Here is an 8,844-nt window from a genome sequence, read left to right as displayed (position 1 = left end):
GCACACTGTTAAGTCATCATGAAGCTCTTGAAATACTGCATAATATGCTAATTTAGGTAATTACTTATCTTTCATGTGTTCCAAAGGGTAAAACAAACCATTTTAGACCTTCTGGGAGGCAGTGTATAATTTAAAGTGTGGTTCAATGAAAGATGCCAAATTGTAGGACATTTAGGGACTGTTCTCGGGTGCATTGACAGTCCTCATGTCATTTACTCTGTGATTACACTACAGTGGCTGCGCTTGTTTATTGAGAACAATGCAAAAGGTCAGAACCCCCACATGCACACAGGGATAATAGTACAGTAGAGGCAGCAATGGAACATGCAAAGGATAAGCAGAGAGCTAATGATAAGGTAAGGTAACGTATGGGGAATTAGCATAACTCAGATATTATTTTTAGAACTAAGTATGCATGTATATTTAAATCTGACCTTGTAGAATTTCTTTTTAATCTAGAGTATGTAGATTACCTCCATAATAAAAGCTGATAGCATTAACATCATTGAAAATAAAATTACCCCATTGCCTTTAAATACTGGTCTTCAAATTTGAATAAATTTAGTGTTTGAATTTGAAAGAAGTTACTTAAAATAGTACTGAATTTTAAAAAGGCCACTCACTCAATTAATTTATTTTCTGAAAAGTGGAAAACTTCCTCCATACTAAGTCTCATATTAATCAGCCCTATTACAAGCACCTATGGGACCAATAGAAAAGCTACCATCTGTGCATCCCTACCAACAAGGACACTAATTTCGTATGTGAAGTCAACACAAGAATCATGACAGACTTACCTGAAGATTCTCAGGGATCACGTGAATAATGGAACTCTAAAATTAACCTGCGTTACCAGCCCAGGCAAAAGCTCTTCTGCCCTGTCACTCAATTTTAAATCAATTAAGGTTTTCTGAATAAACTGCCTCCTCAGGGAGAATCCATTCATTCTTACATGTCAGTCTCACTGCATGTTTTCACTGCACACAAAAGTGCCTTTATGGTTCATACAGTTGATTAGAGACACTTATGATTGTTTCTCTTCCCTATACCTAAAATTTTTAAAATTAAGAAAATTTAGAAATTAAATTTTATTCCATGAAAATTTGAAGTTTTGGGAAAAGTAGACATACATGATTGAGAAGACAGTAATATTTATGGTTAAAATGGGAAGAGCTTAAACATAATTAACATCTAGTACAAATATAAAATATGCTGAAAATCGGTCCCTACAGTCAGCTGAAGCAAGACCTAGATAATTAAGATTGTCAGAAACGGAAATAGTATTAAAGTTAAGTATCCTTTTCAATGATTACTTATTGGCTATAATTCAAACAGTAGGTAAAGTTTTAAAAAGAGAACACAAGAACTGAGGCCAGTACATACAATGGCTTTAGGTAATCTCCCTATGGGCAATTTTCTGCTTACAGGTAGCTGCAGTAGGCAGGACAAGTAGGGGGTCTGGTAATTCCAGCTCAGGCTTGTTCTACATAAGGCGTTTTTTGAAGTTTCCTTGATTTAGACATGAATAACCTCAGCTCCAATCTTTTGGCTATAATCATTTTGAACTGTAGGATTTCTATAGCAAGTAGCAGGTCAATACTTACCCTGTGATCTCTGTAAACACTCCAATAGCTTAATTTTTTTCATAACCTTTGGAGAAATTCTTTTGTTCTGAAGAATCCAGTTAGTTGACTGATCTGTCTCCTTTCTTGCCTGTTCTGTCTTTCATGTGCTTTGTATCTTGTGTTTAAATATGAAACTCTTCTCCATTTCAAGACACATTGTGCCATCTTTCTGCTTTCTCATGAGACACTTCTCTACAAGAGAGTTTACCAGTGGACACCGAAAGAACTTCATTAGAGTGCAGCATCAATAAAGAGATGAGGTTCGGGAATTGGATAATAAAAGGAGAACAATTCTAAAGCAAAGGACACCTGCAGAAGTAGTTTTGACTTTGCATCAGACATCCCTATTTTTAAAGGACTTAAGGCAATGTCTTGTAGTTCCCTCTTCTCTCCTTCTAGCTCCCTCCTTCCTGAAATCCCACGTAATTTTCTAAAATGGAGAAATTCATGCATTTCTTTTCCTTTTGTAAAAATCTTTCCATCTTACTCTGACTGTCTGCCAGAATGACTAACCTGTTTGGGAGGATCTCAAGGAAGCTTCCTTAAGAATGACAGCTTAGAAGCTTTTAGTTTTAGCAGTACCTGTATAGTGTGGTATTAAGACTTTATTCCCTACACACAACACACACACACATACACACTCAGTGATAATATTGAATTCGTAAAAACATAGATGTTATTTCTATGTGAAAATGAAGAACATGAGAATGTTACATCTTTAAAATACAGATTACAGTGGAAATACAATCAAGAAGCTCAATAGAGCTACAGGTTTAGGAAATGTTTAAAAGCCTCATTTAAACCATAGGATAACCTGTTGCAAATATATATATTTCATTGTAAATGTTACATAAGCATATTCAAATGCTATTCAGTGTTGTTCATCATCATAAAGAGTAGCTTTGTTTGGAATGAGATGAAGTTTTTGAAATGTCTTCATTAGCAATATCTATTTGTTTATTGTGTAATATTTCATTTTTATATATGTATATAATGAATTTTAATCCCCCTTACACCTTATTACCATTTTTTATACCTTCCTTCCTCAACTGAAACCTTTCTTCTTCCCAACAAGTCCCCATGATCATGCAAGAAATCTATTTAAACTCAGTGGGTCATGCAAATTAAAGACATGAAAATATGAAAAGAACTTGTTGACCAAAAGAGTTAAAGTAGAATTGCTAGTAAGTGTTTAGTATCAAATTGAATGAATGCATTTAACTGCATCATGTTTTCTATGTGCTAGGACTGTATACAAGTGGATACACCATGCACAGAACATTTCATAATTTTGAATGTTCACTAAGAGATGTGCTCCACTCCCATTTTATATTAAATAAAATAAGCACTATAGACAAAATACATCCATGATCAAATTTCCTACATAAACACACAAACATGTATGTGTTGTGGATAGTATAGAACAGACTGAATTTTCAAAAGAGCATCTTATTTTGCTGTGTGAGTTGGGAAGTATTTAGTTTGATAAATGTTGCATTTTCTATATCCAACTCATGTCCCAAACTGCTGATCTGAAGAACTATGAGCATAATTTGGGGATTACATTATCTCATTGAGATTTTATCACTTACCCTTTCACCCTTTATTCAGTCAATTAGCCTTCACTCTTTCAAAATGCATTCATTTACAAGATAGGCTAGTACTTTATGAATATCTACTATCGGAAAAATAATTTTAAAATTCAAATTTGGCATAAGTTAATAACCCCATGGGACACATGAATTGGTTACAAAATTCTGTCATTACTTTGAAGTTCCTTTCATCTATTCCAAGGGATTGTGCTATTTTTAACTCCATTTGATTTATATTCTGTGGTAGATTTAGTAATTTTCTGCATTTTTATCAATAGTTAAACACGATATGCTCCTTAGAATTTGATTTTCTTACTGACCACAAGGCACTTGAATGTGGCTTTGTAAGAGGATGTGCGAAAATTGCCATTGTCCTTGTGAGAACTGTTTCATTATCATCAAATCAGGCACCACTGTCCCCATCCCCTTTTACTAAACACAATAGCATTTCGTATCAATGTTTAAGCAAATCTAAATTTGGATAATTTTAAAATGACACTTAAAATCAATGCAGAATAATACACAATATTATACATAACTCCATTTAAGTGACAACAGAAACAATTTGTGTAAGTTCTCACATCTATTAATGTCAATGATTTAAAAAAGATAATTTGCAACATAAAAAGAAAGTTTTCAAATGTAATTTAATATTTACTGAAATGTTAGAGAAACAGCTCAGTAAAGAGCTTGCCACACAAGAGAATCTGAGTTTGAATTCCCAGCCCCTATGAGCAAAAATCACCTGTGGTGGGGCATGTTTATAATCATAGCTGTAGAGAGAGTGAGAAGAGAATTCATGTAATTTACTGGTATGTCAGTCTTGAGTGAACTCCAGGTTTATTAAATGACTATGTTTCAAAAAATAATGCAGAGTCAGGTGTGTTGATACACTCTTTTAATCTTAGCAAATAAGAAGAAAAAGAAGAGACAGGCAGTTTTGTGTAAGTTTGGAGCCACCCTGGTATATGCAAGAGAGTTCCAGTCAAGTCAAAGGTATAAAATGAGGGCTTGTCTAAAATAAATAAACAAAGGAAGGAACATGGGTAACAATAGAGGAATATAACTCTCAGCAACTTCTGGCCTCCACAAGCACATGCATAGTCACACATGCACATGCTTCTGTAAATACATGAAACCATATACAACACATACTTTCAAACACACAACCAAATATTTATTGAAATTCACAATGTGCCAGAAACTGTGAAATTTTTATTGATAGCAAGGAATGTGTTTGATCTCAATCTTCTATAGTTAAATATATCTATAAATCCTTGTGATAGATAATCTTGGTTGTGTTGGGGGAAAACCTGAGAAGCATAAAATACAACTGAAGAACTGTTTTCATCAGATTGGCCTGTGATCATGTCTACTGACATTTTCATGGCTGATGACTTTTTGTAGACCACTGTTTATTGTGGGAGTTACCATTCCTAGGCAGGTAGGCATAGACTAAATAAGAAATAAAATGAACCTGAGCCTGAGAGCAAATCAGTAAGCATTTTTCCTAAATATTTTCTTCTTCAACATTTTGCCTTGAGTACCTGATTTGACTTCCCTTGATGATAGACTGAAAACTGTGAGATGAAACAAACTCTTTTCTACCTTTCTTCAATTTTTGTTGAAGTATTTTATCACAGTAATGGAAAAGTTAACTAGAACAGAAATTGGTACCAGAAGAGTAAGGTTGTTGCTATGACAGCCTTGATCACTTTGTATTGGGGAACTTCAGAAACATTGGGGAACTTTGAGCTGGAAAAGACACTGTGTACTCCAAGCTTAACAGACTGATCTATAGTAACTTGGAATATAAGAGTGACAAAAAAAAAAATGAAGACAATGGAGGCCTGCCTTGTCGTGATTCTGAGGAGAGCAAAGACCCTATCTGGGCTATTCATGTGGTATTTGTATTTGAATTAAATATCTTTGATGAGGCGTGACAGTGCATGCCTTGAATCCCATACTCAGGAGGCAGAATTTGGGCAGATCTCTGTAAGATCGAGGCTAACTTGGCCGGCTGGGTCTATAGGAAGACAGTCTTACCCCTACTCCAAAAGACAAGAAACCATGGTTGCTATTCCTTCTGGAGCTATGAATTAGCTGTGATTAATAAGAGACCAGCATCACTGAGGTTTTATCCTCTGGTAAGGATTTCCTCAGTGTCAGCATGCAGAAACATTGATCCAGAGGGGGCCAAGGCTACATCTCAAGCTGGAAGCAGTATGTGGCAATGTGTAACAATCTCCCACATGGTGCTGGTTTTAAAGGCATGAAGCAGTCATGGAGAGCTGCTGAAACTTGGCACCATGTGGAAGGGTCAGACTTTGTGATGAGAAGCCAGGGGCAGCTGTTGATGAAATGCAGCCTCAGTTTCAGGGGAGACTCCAAGACTTTGGATGTGCCAGGACTATAGAATGATCACCAAGGAGAGTGCCAGGTATAGGGTTAGCTGGCCTGAATTTACAAGACAAGCTCTGGATTTTGCAGATGGCAGAGCCAGAGAAGCAGGACTTCTGAAGCCCTTTAGTGCAGAGAAGATCATGACTGAGTCCAGGATGTCAGACATAAACTAAAGAATTGGCATATACAGTGATAATTTTTGTTTTGCTTAGGTGTGATTGCTTTTATGCCCTGATTCTTCCCATTTGAAGAAAGGAAGTATTTACCTTCTTTTTCAATTTTTACAGGAAACCAGTTAAGAGACTTTGTATATTTTAAAGACACATTGAGCTTTTAAAGTGTTGAAGCCTTTATTTCAATTTTTTCAATTTTTACAGGAAACCAGTTAAGAGACTTTGTATATTTTAAAGACACATTGAGCTTTTAAAGTGTTGAAGCCTTTATTTTATTGTCATATTAACATGAGACCTTGGGGATAAGGAAATATTATGGTTTGAAAATTGTGGTTTTGTTTTTCAAGCTGACAAGTAGTATAATTGTGATAACTAACCTTGGTTGTAAGCTTGACATCCCTTGGAAGAGATAACCTCAAATGAAGGGTTTCTTCCATCAGATTGACTTGCAGACATGTCTGTAGGACATCTTCTTGATTATTAATTTGTGGTAATGACTTTTACAATATGAACATAATCTAGACAAATGACTTTTATCTAACCTTGCTACCCAAAACTAATCTTATCTTGTTACATGATAATCAAATATTCATCGCCTTATTATACTATAATCAATTATTCTAAGCCTCATAACTAAAACACCAAAACACCAAAAATAGCATTAATTCCTCAAGATCCTTTTTTGCCTTGAACTTAGAATAATGTATATATGTATAAAATGAATATCAAAAGTACTGTAAACAGAGATTATTTGTTGGAAATAAGAAAAATATTTCATTTGTTTTGCAAACAATAGATGGACTTCATTAGATAACATCTGTTTATGGTTGTGTGTGTGTGTGTGTATGTGTGTGTGTTTGTGTGTGTGTTGGTCTAGGATTAGGGATCAGAAAGGACAAAATTCTTTGATAAGGGTCTAATTGTTGTTTTTCTATTTCATGCTGCATATACTGTTTCAATAACATAAAAAGTGGGTCCTTGTTGTGGAACAGTCCCAAGAGAATTTTGAAAGAATAGCTTCTCTGCAGTTCAGGTCATTTCTTGGCATTAAATGGATACTAAGGGTCAGACTGATGGTCTTATTATTATTATCATTATTAAGGTACATATATATATTATTACATTAATCAATGTAGGCAGACCCAACTCACTGTGGGTGGTGTCAGCCCGATATATGTGGACCTGAGCTGTATAATAAAGCTAGAAAGACATGAGGAGATCAGTAAGCAGCTTTACTCCATGGCTTCTATTTCAAGATCCTGTTTTGAGTTTCTGCCTTGGCTTCCCTTGATGATAGATTGAAACCTTAAGATGAAAGAAAAGCTTTCCTCCCTAAGTGCCTTTTGGTCATATTGCTTTTTTTTAAAAAAAATATTTTATTTATTATTTTTATTTTATGTGTATGTGTACTGCTTGTGTGTATGGAAGTGCACCCGTGCGAGTCATGCATTGCCTTTGGAGGTCAGAAGAGGGCGTTAGATCCCCTGGAACTGGAGTCACAGACAGTTGTTAGCTGCCATGTGGGTGCTAGGATTTGAACCCAGGTCTTCTGCAAAAACATTCGGTGTTCTTAACCACTGAGCCATCTCTCCAGCTCTTGGTCAGATTGCTTTTAACAGAGCAGCAGAAAGGCTAACTGAATCAGTTCTCTAAGAGAATACAGAAGTATGATTTGGAAAGGAAAAGTCTAATCAAGGAATAAAAAGAGCATAATCATTCAAGATAGCAAGACCAACAGATATTTGAACTGAAAGATGTCAGTTCATATCAGTTAAAAGAAAATTCAAATTTGTAAAAGTGGGGGCAGTAAGGTGAGAGACATGTTAAGCCTAAACAGATTGTGAGCAAATATTTAAAAGCTGGAAAGCAGAAAATATAATCAAAAGAGTATTGGTTGGTTTATTTGACTTAAGCTTAAACATGTAAGAAAATATAGCAACAGATGAGATCAGAATGTACTAGAAACAAGAAAGAGTCTTCTATGCTGAATTAGAAACCTTGAAATTTGCTAAGAATGTTTTATATAAATATAATTATTTTCAGGAAGTAAAACTTTTTTTGCTAACTTATCTGAACAAAAAGAATAGATTTTTGTCCATAACAGGCATTAAGTGAGCCAAGATGGATGCATTACATACAAGTACATCCAGGAGCTATGGAGGAAGAAGCAGTCAGGTCAGTCATGTTGTACTTTCTTTTAATGATCTGCTGAAGGCAGTACCACCAGCTACCCATACTGCACAGGGCTCCCTGCTGCACCTGGCCAGATAAAAGGCCAACCAAGGTTATGTCATATACAGGATTTGTGTTTGCCAAGGTGGCCACAAAGTCTCAGTTCTCATGGGTATAACTACGACAAGCCTGCCTGCCTCATCATGGTATTAACCAAGTCAAGTTTGTCTGGTACCTTCAGTCTGTTAACAAGGAGAGAGCTGAATGCCACTGTGGAGCTTTGAGAGTTCTGAACACTTACAGGGTTGGTAAAGATTCTACATAGAAATTCTTTCAAGTTATCCTCATAGATCCATTCCAGAAAACTATTAGAAGAAATTTTGACACCCAATGAATCACCAAACCAGCCCACAAGCACAGGGAAATGTATGGCCTGATCTCTGCAGGTTGCAAAAGTCATGGCCTTAGACAGAACCACAAGTTCCATGACACTATTGGTGGCTCCCATGGTACACCTTGGAGAAAGTACAACATTCTCCAAATCCATTGTTACCACTAATATATGGCTTGTCCAATAAATAATTTAGGATAGTAAACAAAAGACTTTGCCCACATCAATAATTTTGATTATAAGCCAGTGGATAATAGGAACAAGAAGATGAGTGTTCTCTCTACCTACATTCAATAGCAGGTGGTGCTTAGCAGCTTAGAGCATGCACTTTTTCCACACCACCAAAAACATTAAATGGAAAATCTACTTCAAAATAGAGTGGTCATTTTGTAGAAGATGAGGCAAATATATGGTTATCACTTTAGCTGGAGGAGCTTGCTTGAAGAGAAATTAGGCAAGAAGCATTCAAGAATTACATGGTTACCTTA

General features: G+C 35.7%; 1 pseudogene; it reads left to right on the top strand.

Annotated features, from left to right (window-relative positions):
• The first annotated feature begins 317 nt into the window (after positions 1 to 317).
• Positions 318 to 8,524, top strand: LOC103740121 (annotated as a pseudogene).
• Positions 8,525 to 8,844: the final 320 nt, after the last annotated feature.

Source organism: Nannospalax galili, unplaced genomic scaffold (genome assembly GCF_000622305.1).
Source record: "Nannospalax galili isolate Female #2095 unplaced genomic scaffold, S.galili_v1.0 scaffold298, whole genome shotgun sequence".
Classification (NCBI taxonomy): Eukaryota; Metazoa; Chordata; class Mammalia; order Rodentia; family Spalacidae; genus Nannospalax; species Nannospalax galili.
This window is presented reverse-complemented; position numbering and strand designations above follow the sequence as displayed.